The sequence below is a fragment of the Ahaetulla prasina genome, chromosome 3 (assembly GCF_028640845.1).
Source record: "Ahaetulla prasina isolate Xishuangbanna chromosome 3, ASM2864084v1, whole genome shotgun sequence".
Lineage (NCBI taxonomy): Eukaryota > Metazoa > Chordata > Lepidosauria > Squamata > Colubridae > Ahaetulla > Ahaetulla prasina.
The window spans coordinates 60625102-60645242 of NC_080541.1; positions in this window are offsets into that span (position 1 = coordinate 60625102).

The window sequence follows — 20141 nt, forward strand, 5'->3', positions numbered from 1 at the left end:
GTTATTTGTTAGTGAGTTTGGGTTTTGAGGTAATTGATTTCTACATTTTAATCTTATTGTAAACAACCCAGAGTTATATGAGCTGAACAGTACATAAATATTGTAAACAGTGTAGAGCTTGGTATTGAATTCAGCCAATTATGCAATTATTAAAATAAAATGCATTTCTTTTTCATTTATGAAATAGACATGTAGAAAAGATGAGTATGGATATTTTTTTAAAAAAAATTACTCATCCTGAAGCTATCTGCAATTAAATAAATGTTTAATTTTTTTAAAACCCTGTCTTTATTCAGTTTATTTGAATGCAAATGCAAGTAATAACTTTGTATCTTAGTAAGTTTGTAATTATAAAATTGAAGCAAACTTTACATTAATCTCATTTCATATTAAGGAGCTCCGTGGCTCACGTGGTTAGAATGCTGAGCTGACAATTTGCAAGCTGCGTTTGAGACCCGAGTGCTGCTGTATAACATGGTGATCTCCCATCATTCACTACAGCTCCTGGCAACCTAGAAATTCAAAAGAGTACAATCACAAGTAGATAGATAGATACCGCTTTGGTGGGCTCATTATTGGGGACATGAAAGGAGCCCCCAATTGGGTGTCCCCCCCCAGGCAGTGTTGATGTTGCCAGCAGATCTGTTCACCATGGAAGTGGCTGATGCTTCTGACACTTTTTAAAAAATCATATTTTCTATTTAGACCACTGACAAAATTAAAAACACATCAAATGCAATCATAAATTTAAGGATTTTTTTAAAAAAAATACTTTTAATTATAGTATGGGAAAGAGAGCAGCTAGAACCTTTTTATATTATATATTTTTAGAAGAAAAAACGTCTTCTAATAATTGAATTTTTTTACTGATTGAAATGTTTTATGCAGAAGATCATTTGGTAATATTGTGATTCTTTATTGTGAATGTATTATAGAGAAAGAAGTTTCCCACACCAATAATTTCTTTGTAACTATGAAAAGTTATATAATCCTCACTTAACAATCCAAATAGGAATTTTTGTTGCTAAGCAAAGTGATGCCAGTCTCCCAAATAGGCCAGACAAGAAACCCAACAAGATGACATAATTCTACTTTATTGAAAATTGAATTTTCCAAGTCTGAAAGAACAAATCTCCTGCTGTCTCTTTTTATCACCTGACAACTTTGGATAGATCCTGTCTAAGTTTCTTGCTCTGCCATTATTCATGCCCTAGGCAACGCCCCTTGTCTCCCAAGATCATTCCCATATATTATTTACAAGCAGTCATGTGTCTATATTGATTAGCAATGGCAGTTGTGGCAGTCCCAGGTGTGGCATCATTAAGTGCTATCATTAGGTGAGACCCACATCTTTTTCATGCTTTGCCATACTTGGCTCCACTTCAATTCCCCCACCCCCACCCCACAACCTACTTATCTCCCCTCCCTTCTCTGCCCTTTTGGGTACCCTGGACTCTACTGTCCTTCCCACTTTGTCACCTTGCTCTCTTCTGCTATTGCCTTTCTCTGCACTGCTTTGCACTCTGTTGCTTCTGCTGCCCCCAGCTGGCCTTCATCATCTTTTAACCACTGCCAATAAGACACGCCAGGCCCAGCTCTTCATGAGGCAACTGCTGGTCACATGAGGTCTTCCCAACCAGATGGTTGAGAGTGCAGGTGGTCTCTTGGAGACAATGATGGGCAGGGAGGCAGGAGCCACAGGCAGGCTGGTTGGGGCTGTGGGCTGGCATGTGCTATGGAAAGTACGAGATCTGTGTGATCTCGTACTCCTTAGGTGGCAGGAGTGACTTACAGGAGCAACCTGGGACTTTTTTTAACGACTTCCCCTTTGACTTTGCTTTTAGGAACCAACAGGGAAGATCACAAATGGCAATCATATGACCATAAAATACTGTAATGGTCACTAGTGAGAGCCAGTTGTCAAATGTATGAATTGCAATCACATGACTTTGGGGATGCTGAGAGGGTCAGACCTCGGAGGTCCAGTCATAAGTCTCCTTCATTCAGTGCCATCATAACTTTGAGCAGTCATTAAGTGAGTGGTTATAACTTGAAGACTACCTGTAAATAAATGTAATATATCTTGGCTGTTATACTCAGTTGGAATAGGTGTGTAATAAAAAATTATGGTAGAAAGTTTGTCCTCCGAAAAGCAAATGCCATCAATGACATTACAGGTGGTTGTTGGTTTTGTTTTTTGTTTTTTGTTTGTTTTTGCAGGTTCTTGGGATTTGATGGAAACACTATGTAAAGCCCCTGCTGGGATTTTTTCTCTGTTTCTTTCAAACAAACAGAATATACTTTGGGCTTCAGTAACATTTGTTAGGAAGGTTATTTTCAGCTGGGTAGGCTAAGCCTAAGCTCTTTTACCTTCTCCTTCCTATTTTTACTTATAACCAGAAAGAAGAGAATAAAGTTATGTTTTGTTATTTTAAATCAGTGTTTTTCAAACTGGGTAACTTTAAGATGTATGGACTCCCAGAATTCCGTATCCAGCATGGAAGAATCTACACATTTTAAAATTACCAAGTTTAAAAACACCTATTTAAATACTTTTTGGATTATTTTTTTGTACTAAATACCATGCAGCTGAAATGTTGTTTACTGAGCCTTACATGTATTCTGTAACAGGGGTCCCCAGCCTGTGGGCCATGCAACCAGGTCGGTTTTGCGTGCATGCATGTGTCCTCATACAAAACAATCTCCTCTTCTCCCCCTTCCCTCTGCACCAGACCAGGATTGGCAACCTGGAAAAGTTGGGGAATGCTGTTTTATAATACTGGTGTAACATGCTTACACGCTGTTCTATTTCTAAAGACTCTAAAGACTTTCTTTAAGATTATGTTAATATAATCTTACAATAACATTAGAGCTAGTACTCCTGGTTCTACTTACCTGAATTACCTTTCAGGCTAATATTAATCTTGCAAAACTCAAAGTATTTCACCTTGCCTTTCCTTTTACTCTCCAGAAAACTTGGGAGAAATAATACTTATGTCCTCTCCTGTCCTTCTGCAGATATCTTTTTTTAAAAGATAGATACCTTTCACAAGCTGGTTGTCTACTCTATGGCTCTCCTTCCTGTCCACTCTATGGCTCTCCTTCCAATGTAGTCTCAATTCAAATCTTTATTGTCAGTGCACAACATATGTGCAATGAGATTGGTCTCCCATATACTAGATAGTCTCCCATATACTTTGTCATATACTTTTATTTGATTTTTAACAACTGTTAATTATAGCAATGGTCAACTTGTTGAGACATATATATCAGGCCAAATTTGAGTATTCAGCATATATTTAGGTAGGAAATTGGACTTTTAATTGGTCCATTAGACTCTCTCCCACCTTTTAAGTTGACGCCATTGTAATGGAATGTATCCACCAAGGTGAAAGTGATGTGATGGACTACAGTAATGCAGCAGGGTTTCCGGAAGGAGGGAATACTGTACATTCCAAGAATGAGGGGCGAGACAAGAAACTGCATGGTCTGGAGCTGTTATCATGCAAGAGAAAGAGATGTAGGATAGCAACTCCCTAGAATTTTCCAGGTATATTTTATATATGTGAAAATATTTATAGACACCTTGCATCCCGGACATAAACTGTTTCAACTACTACCCTCAAAACAACATTATAGAACACTGCACACCAGAACAACTAGACACAAGAATAGTTTCTTCCCGAATGCCATCACTCTGCTAAACAAATAATTCCCTCAACACTGTTAAACTAGTTACTAAGTCTGCACTACTATTAAACTTCTCATCATTCCCATCACCCATCTCCTTCCACTTATGACTGTATGACTATAACATTGTTGCTTGTATCCTTACGATCAATATTGATATTGATTGTTTCCTGATTGCTTATTTGTACCCTATGACTATCATTAAGTGTTGTACCTTAGAATTCTTGATGTACATATCTTTTCTTTTATGTACACTGAGAGCATACACACCAAAACAAATTCCTTGTATGTCCAATCACACTTGGCCAATAAAAAGAATTCTATTCTATTCTATTCTATTCTATTCTATTCTATTCTATTCTATTCTATTCTATTCTATTCTATTCTATTCTATTCTATCTATATGGTACAACCAAATAAAGAACTGAACAACTGTATTATATCATCTTGGGCTAAGCCTGACAACCGTTTTGAATAGTAGCTTTCATAGTATAGTAGTTGCTTGATGTATTAGTTATTCACCCAGCTACAAACCAGACAATCATACTTGGCTACAGTTTATATAATAATAACAGAGTTAGAAGGGACCTTGGAGATCTTCTAGTCCAACCCCCTGCCCAGGCGGGAAACCCTACACCATTTCAGACAAATGGTTATCCAACATTTTCTTAAAAATTTCCAGCATTCCATAGTTTCACTATGTCTGGTTTGTAGCTGGGTGAATAACTAATACATCAAGCAACAAGAGAGATAAAGGCCAATAAAAGTTCAGCCATAGGCAATAATCCCTTGCCAAGGGCCATGTTGGCTATACCTTATAGGAACCAAACTCCAGAAGGGCACCAATTTGCTGAACCACAGCCAAAGTTAAGGTTTACAGAAGCCAGAAACAAATTACATTATCTTTCTGTCCATCCAATTTATGTCTACCCATCTCAACAAGTGACTCTGGAGCAATGAACAGAATTAGAATAAAATAAAAACAATTACATAGATTAGAAAAATGTTCCAGCTGGTAACCTTCTGAAATTGAGACGTTTTAAAACTAAGATTTGACAGTCTTTGAAAAACCACCAGCTGAAAGTGCCTAAGCTAAGCTTCAAATCCAAGAGCAGTTTGAGACAGTCTAGTCATGCACATAGCCTTTCTCATGAATGGACCATTAATCATAGATGCTCTGCTTTTGGTTTTCTATATAAGCATTCTTCTGCTAGCCACTGATTAAGTTTGTGCAGTCTTAAGATGGGTACAGTCTTTATAAGGTTCCTTTTACAAATCATAGCAGAAATTCAAAGTTATTCAGGGTAGTCAATGATGAAAAGTGTGTCACAACGCACTCCATTCCTTATATATTAGGATGTGACATTGGGATGCTAGTAGAAAGGGAGCAATCTTATGTGATGACACTGTAATTCATGTTTTAACACTTTAACTTAATTGTTAATATGAAAAGAAGCCTACTGAGAAATCCTGTTTTCTAAAGAATTAAGCCCAAGATTAGGGTTCCAGAGAAATTGGTAGCCCATAGTTTAAGCTCAGAATTTGTAGTACCAATTTGCTTTCTATGGTCTTCTAAATGAAGAAGTTCCAGCTATCCCTTCACCTAATCTTCTGTAATTAATTGGCAGCTGGAAGAGAGGGATGACAAGTTTGCTAACCCCAGATTTTGGGTGTAATAGAGCAAAAGAACAAGTTTTCCATCTAGGTTGCAGAGAACTGACAGGCTAAAGAAGCAGGAACAAAAGAGTCAATGAGACTATGAAATTCACCAGTATTGTAAATAATTTGACATTATTATTAAATCTCACATATTCATGCTTCCTTTAAAATCAAAATTAAGGCAACTGCCTAGCCTAGAGGGATTGGCTGAAAAATTCAATCTAGTTTTCAAGTGCTGAGCTGTTTCAAAACCCCAAGTCTAATAACAGAACTTCTGATAGCCCTGCAGTGGCACGCATATAGTAAGGAACAATAACTTGATGCTAGTTTAATAAAGGAACTCCTTTATGCTATATTACTATAAAAGTGCAGTGGGGCATTGTGTATAGAGGACACACTTCTTGAATTTTCTCTTCTTTGCAGAAAAAAGAAAGAATGGGTGCCAGAGCTGCTCATTTCCCAGTTGCTTAATAAGAGAAGTGTTTGCTAGACTGAACCTTAATTCTCTTACTTATTAGGGAGAGAGACAGTAAAAATTCTGAAATGTACCATCAACAGTGTAGTGAATGCCAAAGAAAAGCTGATAACTGAGAAGTACAGCAGAGCCACATTAAAACCACACAGCTAATTATTATCTTTATTTCTTCATATTTTTCAACATATTTCTTGAATCTACTTCTTTTGTGGCTGAGTAAAAGCATCTTCCCATATTCGTATCTTCCAATTTATCTTGACTTTCCAGGTTTTAGAATTTTTCTCACTCCTTTCTTTTTTCCCTTCACTGTATTCCTTTCCTTTGTCTCTTTCAGAATGAAAGATCCCCCACTTTTATTCATCAGCTATTGTTTTGATAAGCCAGCTTTTTATCAATTGTATCAGGCTTTAAGCAGAAAGCCTACTACTTCACTTATAGGATATTATATGAGCACTTCAGTAATAATAACAGTATGAAGATATAACCAACTTCTGCCACTCCAAAGAACAGAAATAAATTACCAAGCAATATTATTGTGCAGGAAAGTGTATGAAGGGAGGATTTCAGGTTGGGTAAAAAAGAAGAAAAGATAGAAATCATGGGTTCTCAAAGATTCATGGGCTCTCTAAAAATAATTTCATTTACATCATGGTAGAAAACCTAATGGGGACATGTATATCTACATTTTTAATTGTGCTCAAAAAGCAGTTAGCAAGAAAATCATAGAAAATATGCACATTGTATTTTTATAATGCTTTATTTGAAAAAGATGATTGAGAATTTCAAAAAGTATTTACATTGCAGTTCTATATTTATATTTTCTCACATTCTTTGCTTCCAATGAGCTTTTTCTCACAGAAAGTAGCTAATTGGGTACAATGGGTACCCCATTATGCTCTGATATTTATCTGGCTCAGTTCCCAGAATTCCAGGCTGTGCATTGACAATGGACCATAATAGTTTATAAATCTAATTCGGTATAAATCCATCAAATGTAAGTGCATACATAGTACATAGATATGGGAGTTCCCCATGCAATGTATATTTGCAATCTAATGTCTTGTACTTTAAATCCATTATTTCATGTTCTGGACCAGGGGTTTGAAGCTCAAGGCCTGTGGGATGGATCTGTCCCACAGGGTGCTTAGATCTGGCTCAAGAGGCCATCCTGAAAACAGCAAAGGACTGGCCTGTTGTGCCTCTGCCAGCGAAAACTCCATTTTCACTGGCAGAGGGTTGCAGGAGACTGTGGTAGCCAAAAATGAAGCCTGCAAGCCAGTGGTGGGTTGCTCCTGGTTCTATCCGGTTCTATAGAACCGGTAGTAAAATCGGCGGGAGGCTTGCCCACCCACCTGGACATCATAATTGATGATCTGCACATGCGCAGAAGCGTGCGCGCATGTGTAAGCAAAGCAAAAACACTCTCCCATTGTGAACCGGAAGTGAAGGTAAGTAGAACCCACCCCTGTTGCGAGCCTGTTTTCGCTGGCAGAGCACTCAGGCTACCACAGGCGCCCCAACACGGGTGACATTAAGTTGGCCACACCCATTCTGGCCATGCCTACCCCGCCCTACCAAGCTCAGATACAACCCTGATGCAGCCCTCAATGAAATCTAGTTTGACACCCCTGTCCTGGACTCAGAATAGAAATAGGTCTTGATTTTCTTCTCTGTGTGTGAATTATTACCCTGTACCACTTTTTTTTTTTAATTTGCATTTATATCCCGCCCTTCTCCGAAGACTCAGGGTGGCTTACACTATGTTAGCAATAGTCTTCATTCTATTTGTATATTTATATACAAAGTCAATTTATTGCCCCCAACAATCTGGGTCCTCATTTTACCTACCTTATAAAGGATGGAAGGCTGAGTCAACCTTGGGCCTGGTGGGACTAGAACCTGCAGTAATTGCAGGCAGTTGCTGTTAATAACAGACTGCATTAGCAGTTTGAGCCACAGAGGCCCCTACCACTTAGTTTCATCTTCTCACAGCTAAGCATTCTCAAAACATTTCATCTTCACAGGATTTTTTTTGGTTTATTGGATAAGTTACGACTGGCAATAAGAAGGCCTAAGATTGTAGCTTTCCAGATGGGTATCACTTTGCTTACTATCACTATCCCAACCAGCATGTTGCCACCAGATCTATTTTAGAACAAAGCAGGATCAAAACATCTTTCACCTATTCCTCTGGAACTCACCATTTTAAAACTGCCTGATTATTTCATACACTTTGTCCCCAGTGGTCTTCTTATGAGCTGCTGAAATTATTCCTTGATTTCTTTCTTTTTTATTTCTTTTGTCACAACAGTATACACAAACAATTGTCATAGATAAAACAACATGTCTTGAAGAAAATATATAAGTAAAAAATATGCATCAACTATATTAATTTGATATAATGAAGGGAACAATAGGACAGGAACGGTAGGCACTATTGTGCTCTTATGCACGCCCCTTATAGTCCTCTCAGGAATGGGGTGAGGTCAATAGTAGACAGATTTTGGTTGAAGATTTTGGGATTTTGAGTAGAGACTATGGAGTCAGGTAATGAGTTCCAAGTATTAACAACTCTGTTACAGAAGTCATATTTTCTGCAATCAAGTTTGAAGCGGTTGACATTTAGCTTGAACCAATTTTTCCTCTTGTAATATTGCGATTGAAGCTGAAGTAGTCTTTTATAGGAAGGATATTGCAATAGATGATTTTGTGTGTTAAACACAGGTCATGTCGAAGTAGGCGGAGTTGTAAGTTTTCTAATCCCAGGATTTCAAATCTGTTGATATAAGGTATTTTGTTGTTTTCGGAGGAGTGAAGAACTCTTCTAGTGAAATATTTCTGGACTCGTTCTATTGTATTTATGTCAGAGATGTGGTACCCTGAGTTCTGAATCACTTGTAAATCCTTCACGACTTTGCTGGTTGATATTTGGCCAATTTTGTTTCTGAAATTTGCATCTGACAGGTGATTCCAGAAAACATGATAAATGGAAACTTCTTTATATAGCAAGTAATCTTCTTTTCCTTTGGTGTGTTATATGCTATAATGTGATGCAATACATATTACATACATGCTCACATATCAGTTTTTTGTGATATTTTATATGCACATCATATGTAAAAGTTTATACCTGATATCTTAATATCTATCTGTAGAACTATTCAAAATCAGCTTATGTAACTACAAAATGGTATTATGCAGATTGGACTATATAACAAGAGCAGACTAAGTTAAGTGAGAAGCCAATGTTTTCCCATAAGTGAAAATTGCAAAATTTAACAGCCTAGTTTTCTTTTACTTCAGAGAAGAAGAAAAAATATATAAAACTGGCTTCTGCAGGCAAGCCTCTGAACACCTGGCATCTGCATTTGGTGTTTCTGTGTTTGGTGCAGTGTCAGTGGCATTGTGTAGGCTGTGAGCTGATACATTGAGTACCATATTATTAATGAGTATGGAATCAGGTATGGTAGCTAAATTAACCTTTTATTAGTCTAATTCAGCTACAATTGTTATTGGCTCCAGCTCCAAAAGCAGCACTGCACATCTGATGGAACTGATTCAGAATTAGTTGGTCATTATTTCTATTTTCTTTGTTACAGAATGATTGGACTGTGAGGTTTATGACATTAGGTTCTCAAGGACCCATGCACAATTCCCTTTCATTGCATAGGAGCAGGGGTGAAATCCAGCAGGTTCTGCCAGGTTCTGGAGAACCGGTAGCAGAAATTTTGAGTAGTTTGGAGAACCTGCAAATACCACCTCTTGCTGGCCCCAGAGTGGGGTAGGAATGGAGATTTTGCAATATTCTTCCCCTGCCATGCCCACCAAGCCACATCACGCCCACCAGCCACTCCCACAGAACCGGTAGTAAAGAAATTGAATTTCACCACTGCATAGGAGCCTATGGCTTTGAAAAAGAGTCTAAGGAGCCTGCACAATTACAGCAACTACAAATCAGATTTCAGTATCTTTATGTTTCCTGCTGTGATTCCTTTCTAAAGCATCATTTAAATTATGCTTTTGTATCCATTTAAATTTACAAATGTTTAACTATAGAAATAGAGTCAAATCAGTTGACTGTCCCTAGGAGTATCATTGTAGTACAAGACACAAAAGCATGCTTTTCGTATGAGCTATTATGTATGCATTATTATTCCCACCTCCATTGGCATGAATTGTTATTCCCAGCATTTTCTGAGAAAAAATAGGAAAGACATCCACAAAGCTCTTGTTTGCATTCACATTGATGCAGACAACCAGTTATCCTTAAGTAAATATATTCCTCAGCTATGTTAGAATATCTGCAGTAGGTAAGGTTATAAACTGAACGGAGGGTTAGTAACCCATTTACAATTAACAATTGTATACTCTCACAGAAACCTACCTAAAGGGCACAAATAGTCATCCAAGGACATTATATTTCACTGGTACATATAATTCTAAATGCTTGTACAGGAATCAAGTGAACATCCTTATCCATAAATCAGAATGCACACTATGTCAAAATAAGAGAAATCCCTCCCCAAGATCATGTAAAACTGTGGTGGGTGTAGTCCAGAGCCACAGGAGGGAGGGGCTCTTGTCTGGGGAGCAAAGAGACAACACAGCTTAGAATCTTTGGTATGCAGGAAAATGATGAAGGCGAAACTCACCCCCCAACCAGCAGATTACATGATATTGTAAGTTATGCAGATAAGTACTTTAGTCTGACAAGATTCCTGCCTATAGGTGTGCAATAATAAAGAAACTACTTGGACGTAACTCCTTGTGACATTCTTTGTTCCTTGGGCCTGATAAAAACTGTGAAAATGGGAGCATGTCATATAGGTTACATCTGTAGATATCTGTCTGAGAACTTAAGGAAAAGTTCCTTTCTGCACTTGGATAGCCCTTTAAAGCTAATTTAATGCATATAGGCATTTAAAATGGGAGGATCTGTTAGTTCAAACCAAGAAAGGTTTTGGACCCCATAGAATAAGATCAGGCTTTGTACATCTGATGATTCCTAAAATGAGCATGAAATTGATTATGTACTATCCCCTTGGTAGTCAATGTAATCAAATAAGTCATAATGAGTGACATAAGAGAAATCTGTAATTTACAGCTTTAAACATTTCAACTGTCAACAGACACATAGAGATAAACAACATTTGGACATCATTCAAAAGACACCACAAAAATGCTACAAAAGGAAACAAAAAGCTCAGAACACTTATTGGCTAGTAATCAATACCCAGATAAACAGGGATTAATACCAGACAAACAATCAAGCAGTAAACAAGAGTCAAGGAACTACCAAAGATAAAACAACACCCTCCCCAACACTGATAGGGCAAACTACTCTATATAAACAGAGAGCAAACCCCATGCCATTTTAGCATTAAAGATATTGCCTAGTTGAGTAACAAAATGTATGCAAGCAAACAACTAAGCTCAGAGAACAGCAAGGACTCTGTTGTTCAACGACAAACTACATGTAAAAATAGTCCTTGGCTTAAAACCATTCATTTAGTGACTGAAGTTACAAGAGCACTGAAAAAAGTGTCTTTTTTTCCAAGTTTTTTATTTTATATTATTTATACATATCAAGTGTCTTATGACTTTTTTCACACTTATAAACATTGCAGCATCCCCATGATTACATGATCAGAATTCAGATGCTTAACAACTGACATTTATTTATTTATTTAATTAGATTTTTATACCGCCCTTCTCCCGAAGGACTCTGGGCGGTTTATAGCCAGATAAAACAGAGCAACAGAATAAATACAAGGTAAAATAATGTTTAAAAAACTTATTAAATTTGGCCCAGATTAAAATATATTTAAAACAGTAAAACCCACTAAAAAATTAGAAACCGAATAAAATCTAAAATTCTACGCCAGTCCTGCGCGAATAAATAAATATGTCTTCAGCTCGCGGCGAAAGGTTCGAAGGTCAGGAAGTTGGTGGAGTCCTGGGGGAAGTTCATTCCAGAGGGTGGGAGCCCCCACAGAGAAGGCCCTTCCCCGCGGGTCGCCAGCCGACATTGCTTGGCGGATGGCACCCTAAGGAGTCCCTCTCTGTGAGAGCGCACAAGTCGGTGGGAGGCAATCGGTAGCAGTAGGCGGTCCCGTAAATAACCGGCCCTAAGCCATGGAGCGCTTTAACGGTAGTAACCAACACCTTGAAGTGCACCCGAAAGACCAAAGGTAGCCAGTGCAGCCTGCGCAGGAGTGGTGTCACATGGGAGCCACGAGCGGCTCCCTCTATTACCCGTGCAGCTGCATTCTGAACCAACTGGAACCTCCAGGTGCTCTTCAAGGGGAGCCCCATGTAGAGAGCATTGCAGTAATCCAAGCGAGAGGTAACAAGAGCATGAGTGACCGTGCATAGGGCATCCCGGTCAAGGAAGGGGCACAACTGGAGAATCAGGCGAACCTGATAAAAAGCTCTCCTGGAAATGGTCATCAGGTGATCTTCAAAAGACAACCGCCCATCCAGGACAACGCCCAAGTTGCGCACCCTTTCCATCGGGGCCAATGACTCGCCCCCAACAGTCAGCCGCAGCTGCAGTATTTATGACGAAGGCAGTATCCTGAAATCATGTGATCATCTTTTGCAACCTTCTGACAAGCAAAGTCAATGGGTAAGCCAGATTCACTTAAAAACCATGTTACTAATTTAACAACTGCAGTATTCACTTAACAACTATGTCAAAAAGGTCCTAAAATGGAGAGCAACTCACTTAACGAATGCCTTGCTTAGCAATGGAAAACTTGGGCTGCACTGTGGTCGTAAGTTGAGGACTACCTATATATATATTTTCCTAGTGGAAAGCTGTAACTTGTAGTTAGATGAGGGATGTGTATCCATCCAAATTGTTCACAGGGCTTGAGTGCTCCCTTTCATAATGGAACAGAGTTAATGCTTGTTGAAAAATATGTAACTTCTTAAGGGATTGCCTCTGGTTATGTGAAATACTTTGATATGTTAAAATGCTTTTTAAGACTTTTCTTAAATGCTGAGATGCATGACAATGGAACACTTCTCTCACAAACATGAAACAATCAAACCTGTAGAGTTACCCAGCTCGTTATCATGTTTACCAAGAAAAATTTGCTAAGCAGTTTGACATAAATTTATTTATGTCCATAAACTTGCTTTGCAGAAATGACAGATACATGAATGTAACTAATGCTGAATCATAACAATTCCATCAGTATGAACAATTGTTGACACCCACAGCCAGGTTTTATCACTTATTTTCCTTTATCACCTCTGGAGGGTATATACTGAAAGAAAACCTCCATGTATTTCTGCAATCGCAAGAGGCACCACACCGTTTACCTGGGGAGAACAGAAAATGAGGTAAGGAGACAGCTCAGCAACTATCTGCCACAAAGTGCTGATGGGATTTGTTTCTTACATTCTTCTCACCTTGACTCAAATTGCTTTGCTGCTGTTGAAACAAAGAGAAGCAGGGGATGGGACAGGAAACGAGGTGGCAGCTTGGCAATTACGGGATATACGAAATGGCAGTAACTGTGTGCAGGAAATAGCAAAAGGCTGACAGTGCGAAGTTGTGGAGAGAAGTAGTTGCTGATGTATATTTGAACTAGGAGGAACTTGTTCGAGAGAAGAACTGGTAGAGATAGAAGATCACAGCAAAATAGTCCTAATAAAGGCTTAATGCACTGTAAACATAATATGCCACAGAATAAAAGTATAAAAGTTTTGAAGTGGAGGGCAAATGAGGCTGCATGAAATGAATGACCAAAGCTTGGCACTCTAATCCAAAGAGTATATAATCCAGTATCACTTTTGGTTGTATCATCATCATCATCCTATGACTACAGCTCTCATCAGAATTCCCATGCCAGACTGCAGGGAAAATTAGGAACTCTTCATCCCTTGCATGTTGTTCCTGAGCCAGATTAGGGGCCACCATCATTCTTCTTTAATTAGAAGCTTAAAAATCAGAAGTGAGATTAGTTGATAAGTCAGTTATGTTTTACTTCGCCCCTTAGACAGATCCACCATCTAGTTATGGACCTTAATTAATGATAATACCGCTATAGATCACATGTAGTCCACCATGGGTATGTCAGCATTCCAGAAAACCCCACTCCAATTAAAAACTCTGAGGCAAGCATTTCTCAAATATCCATTTATTAGAATAGGTATACTGGCACATCTGGAAAAACCCGAATCTGACAGTTCCGGGTTTTCCCTCAGTCAAAATCAAAACCCCAAATCCAGCCTCTGACCCATCAGTTTGTCACATGGCCCAATCATCATCCATCCCAACTTGAGCCATCCCTGTAACCACTCCTCTTCTAAATGCATAAACAATATGACCAAGGAAAGAATGCTATTATGTCTAACTACAAACACTCTCCTAAATCCCCCGTCTTACTTTCCCAAGCACAAGGAGTTAGCAGCATGGAAGCTTCTGGTGCTAATATGGCTTCCAAAGCTGACAGGGTAGACCCATCTCTTTTCTACTTTCTACTTTCCGCCACTGCCCCCTCCCCACTTCTCCTGCTTCCAAGTCTTACTCTGCTATTACTAAGGCCATTGGTAAAAGCCAAATGCTGAAAAATTCATTCATGACTTTAGTGTGTTATCAGCTCTTTCCTGGCAGGGAGATTATCATTGACCGTAAAGGATTTTCAGAGTAACTAAACAACAGCTGTGCTTTGTAGCAATTGGGCTAAAGGTGTAGACAAAATGTATGCTAAAAGTTGAATAATTTTAGAAGTGTATTACTTTATCTGTTTATTTCTTTAATCCAAATTAAACCAAGAAGATTGGTACAGCAACCTCAAATCAAAATATAACAAATTAGAAAGAAAAACAATAAAAAGAATCACTGTTGTCATACCCCCTCAAAACTTGGGTGACCAGGTAGATTTTCAATTAGCAGTGAAATAAAACCACACTGGCAATATAGATAGCATATATCATAATAAAAGTGGCATGATTGAGAAAACTTTCAAAACCTAAAGCAGGATCAGGACTTATGTTATGTTATTCAGAGGGCGCATTCCCATTCACATTAGCATTCTAAGTAACAAAACATTTAACTAAATTTGTTCTTCAGTTGTAGGAACAATGAAAGTATCCTTAGCTAAGCCTCAATATTTACAGCAGGAAGGGAAGCTTTTGTATGCCGTAGGTTTTCTTTTGGAGAAAGGATTTTGCTACTGAGGTAGGAGAAGTCCAAGGGATATTGGATAAAGGGCGTGTGTGTATAGATTTGTAGGATGCTTTTTCCTTATAAAGCTTACATGCTAACTGTATCTTTTCCCATCAGGAATCTTCAAGAAATTCCATAAATCATCCTTCTACAATTTATGTCAAGATTAATTACAGCAAATTCTATAGGCTTTGAATATTTTTATACAAGTAGATTCACTTAACAATTGCTGTCTAATGACTGTTTGAAATTACTATGACACTGAAAAAGTAACTTTACAACTTTTAAACTATTGCAGTGTCCTTGTGACTGAGATTCAGGTATTTCACAATCAGTAGGTATTTACAACTGTTGTAGTGTCCCACAGACATATGATTGCCATTTGTGCACTTTGCAGATAGTTTGTGACAAACAGAGACAATGAAAAAGCCAGGAGTAAAATTGCCATTAGCAGTCATGTAACATTTCACTTAACAACTGCAGGGGATTCACTTAGCAACTGCAACCAATATAAAGTCATATGTTTATTGCAGTCACATGTTGTATTACTTGATGACTGCACTGCTTAGCAACAGAATTGCCAGCCTTAATTGCCGTTGTTAAGTAAGGACTGTGAAAGTTCAGATCTGAATGAGGTCACAGAGCAAGTACTACTAATATTATTCAATGTTTTGTAAATTTTGATAGCTACATAAATACCATGTTATTCCATGGCATGCAAGCTATTTTTCAGATTCAATTCTTCTCATCCCTAGCCTTCCTGGTAAGTGTTCACCCACTGCTTTAAAATGCTGGATGACTTGGAGCCAGTCATAGTCTCTCAGCCCAACTCACTCACCAGGTTATTTATTCTGGGGAAAATAGGAGGAGGAAAGAGTTTTAGGTATGTTCATTCCCTTGAATTATTTATAAAAATAACTAAAGTTGGGATAAAATGAAATAAATATATATAATAAATAAAGTTGTACCTTGAAGAAGGTATCTTTTCTTTTATGTACACTGAGAGCATATGCACCAAGACAAATTCCTTGTGTGTCCAATCACACTTGGCCAATTAAAAAAAAATTCTATTCTATTCTATTCTATTTATTTTAATTTTAAAGAAATTTTAAAGATTAGTTATGAAGATAAAATATTTGATTTTTTTGTGGCTACAAACTGATACACAGGTTTTCATTCATTCATTCTTACTCATTGATCTGACTTGTCAAATTATATCAATTTAGTTAGGCAATGCTTGCATCCCACCATTTACACAGAGTTCCTTATTACTGGATCCAATCTGGGTCGGTCACCGGGACCAGAGGTTTAATCCTCTGAGTTTTTGGACTTGTGCTGGAGCTCATCCTCAGGGAACTTCTTTCTCACCAGAATGTGACTAAACCTCTGGTCCCAGTGACCAGCACAAATTGGATCCTGTAATATAATCCTGGGATACGTATATTTGTCTTCATTCTTGAGAGTTCCTTATACAGGTACAAGTGACTATTTAGGTTGGAAATACTAGCCCTAGAAGAGCTGGGGAAGATGAAACAATATTCTAATTATGCAATTTAGATTTCTATTTGGAATTTGTGTGTATCCTGGCCCTGTATTAATCTATGGTAAGGTACAACTTGCATCTTATAAACACAGTTTGAAAGATTGGAAGTATATCTTAAGCTTTTGCCCCTGTTTTCATTAGCATGCAATTTTCTTCACTAAATCTCTCTGGCTTAGAGATTGCTTCATTTTTACAAGCAATACTATTGAAATGAGATCCCCTTGCTATTTCCACAATAAAATCTGTCTAGAAGAATTCAGCAGTTAAATCTGCAGGGTAAAATAAATCTCTTTATTTTTCGGGTAATAAGAAAATAACTTATTTTTCAACATTTTCAAATCAAACATCATTCTGTGTTCTTCAGCTTAAAATATATATATATATATATATATACATACATACATACATACACACACACACACAATTCACTGTAATGTTCGTCTTGCTGTTTGTTCAGGAATTACATTTTTATTTCTACAAATATGTTAAATGTTATGCACCTTCTTTATTTTGTACAAAGATGGTTAAGTCTTGATTTGGAAGCAGAAAGCTATATGTTTTTACCCAGAGGGAATAACAACGTTTCAACAATGACTCAGTTGGACTTTGATGGACTTTACAATGATGAGCAGCCAATCTGTTAGAAATGGGAACTGTTTCATAAACATGTAGACAGACAGACAGACAGAGACAGAGACAGAGATGGAGAGAGAGAAGGAGGGTTGCTAAGTTCTGTAAATGAAAATATACCTACTCCTTAGCATAATCATATATTTAAAAGTACTTAATTGCTCACCAGGTGCAACAATTTTAAAACTACCAGTCAGGACTTTTTCTGTAGATAAGAGCTGGTGTGGAGAGGCCACAGGGAAGGAAAGGGAAAAGGAAAAGGAAAAGGAAGGGCATCCTGTCTACATACATTCCCGCAGAAAGCAAGGCAGGAAAGATGCTTTTCTAAGATATGTCTCGAGTTTATTGTTTTATACAATGCACTTGCAAAGGCAGAGTGCGTCATATGTGCACGAATATGCATTATTTTGAATCAGAGGTGGATTTGTGTTGGCATTTTTGGTCTGCTGTTCAGTGTTTGAAAGTACAAGCCTTATCTCTGTTACTGGATATTTTAATACCACTCACATTAATACCCATGTGAACGCAAATATCTGGATGTATATAAATAAACCAGATGAAAAGTAGTGATGCAAAGTCAGAGATTAGCGCTGCATAGAGGCATAAAACCTAATGTTTTAAAAGAGTCCCATTCCATTGTTTCCTGAATGTTAACAAATCAGCTGTTTATTTAACCAAAAAGATTTGCAGTTTTCCAGATGATCTTTTGTTGAGTTTATTTAGGTTTCTTTTGCTGTAAATTTGTAGTGGGTACTCAGTAGTTACATAAATCCAAATGTCCTCCCTCAAGGAAGTGCTGTTGTTGCCAAGAAATATTTTCTCAGAATTCAAAAAGCAGTATTATAAAACAAAAGCAGAAAACAAAGCCCACCTTTCCCCCAGATTCTGTCCTGCAACAGTACCTCCCATTTCAGGAAACTTTTGCTTCTTAAATCTATAATTAAATACTTCGAGCACCAGGTTTTTAAGAAGCAGTGTTTCAAAATCATAAATAGCAATGCAACAGCAACACTCTTTAGAGAAGCAGAAACAAAATGGCTTAGTGGTGCCACATAAAAATGATCAGGTAAATTGTGGCCTTTCACCACAATTAGTGCATTTCACTAATTTAGCTTTTTTAGTCTTTAAAAAACCTGTTCTTTATTTTCTTACTATGTTGATAATTTGTATTTTATTTATTTTAATTTTTGTTGATAAATAAATCTTTCTAGGTTGGTAAAATTAGAGATGGATGGATGGATGGATGGATGGATGGATGGATGGACGGACAGACAGATGGATGGATGATAGATTTCATTCACCTGCTATTATATATTTTTCCTTGTTATGCCTGCAATCTTCCCACATGGTTCTGATCCAATCAGAAGGTAAAACAGATTTGGAGAAAAGACAGTCTCATTACACAAATTCAAGATCTCACGTAATACTGTTCTGGGCCTGAAGGAGGAATCTCTTTTAAGTTATTTTTTATTAATTAAATGGGGGGAAAAAAACAAATAAAAAACCACATGAAATTATAAAAGAAGAAAAACCTAACCAAAGAAACAAAAATAGACAGGCCATAGATAATTGCCCAGCCACCCTCTTTAAGGTGAGCCTCCTCCTCCTGGGGAAGGAGGTGATTGAGGTCCACCTAAAGGGTCTAGCTGAGGAATTTGCAGATTTTCTGGAGACAAAATCGCTCGACTGCATTCCCAGTTAGATGCCGGCGTGGTTGCTGGTCTGGTGGAAGCCCTTAAGGCAGGTTCTTGCCCTGTTTTCTGGGAACAGTTTGACCCTGTTGCTCCCGAGGAACTGGACAGGATCCTAGGAAGTATACACACAAGCACCTGTGTTTTAGACCCATGTCTCTCCTGGCTTGTCACCAGGAGGTGTCAGGCAGGTGGACTCTGGCAGTGATTAATGCTTCCCTACAAGAGGGGGCGGTGCCCCAGTACTTTAAAGAGGCTATGGGCCTCCCTCTTCTTAAGAAGCCATCGCTGGACTCCACCCGGTTGGATAATTTCTGACCTGTCTCCAATTTTTCTTTTTTGGGGAAGGTTATTGAGAAGGTGGACATGGGCAGCTCCAGAGGTTTCTGGATGAGACAGATTATCTCGACCTTTACCAATCAGGATTCAGGCCTGGATTTGGGACAGAAATGGTTGCACTTGTTGTGTCTTGCCCGCCCTCAGAGCAGCCAGGGCCTTCTTACCTGCTCCCGAACACTGAGGAATGTATGCCTCCCGGCCCTAGTCCTGGCTCCATGCCCACACAAACTGCAGAAGAAGGAGAATCTCCCGGCCCCAGCCCTGACTCCATGCCCAGGCAAACGGAGCAGCTAGACCCCTCCCCCTCCTCCACAGCATGTGAGCCTGAGGAGGGTTTATTCCCAACAGCTGATTGGAGTAATCCTCGCATCAGAAGATTGGATAGGCGGAGGCAACAGAGGGAAGGGAGGGGCAGGCCTTAATGAGTGCTGAGTCATGGAGCCACACCCCATGGCCTATATAAAGGATCTACTTTCTGGCAGTCTCTGAGTCAGGCAAAAGTCAAACTTATCTTGCTGAAGTCACTTACTGGTCTCCTGCCTGCTCTGAGGACTTTGCTAGGACTTTGGGCAGAGCTGCAGAGGCAAGCCTGATTCGGATTTCCCTGACCCAGCTGTCAGCGGAGGAGTGGGACACGACAGCACTTTTGGATGATCTCTGGAAGGAGTGGGATGGGTAGTGCATCCATCCTTCCTCTACTTGACCTCTTGGCGGCTTTCGATACCATCGTCCATGGTATTCTCCTGGAGCAGCTTTGGGGGATGGGAGGAGGAGGCCTTGTGCTATCCTGGTTCAATTCCTTCCTCTGCAGCCACTCTCAGTCAGTGTTGATAGGAGGGGAGAGATCCAGCCCTCGCCCACTGCTTTATGGGGTTCCGCAGGGCTTGGTACTCTCTCCGCTCCTGTTCAACATTTATACGAAGCTCCTGGGTG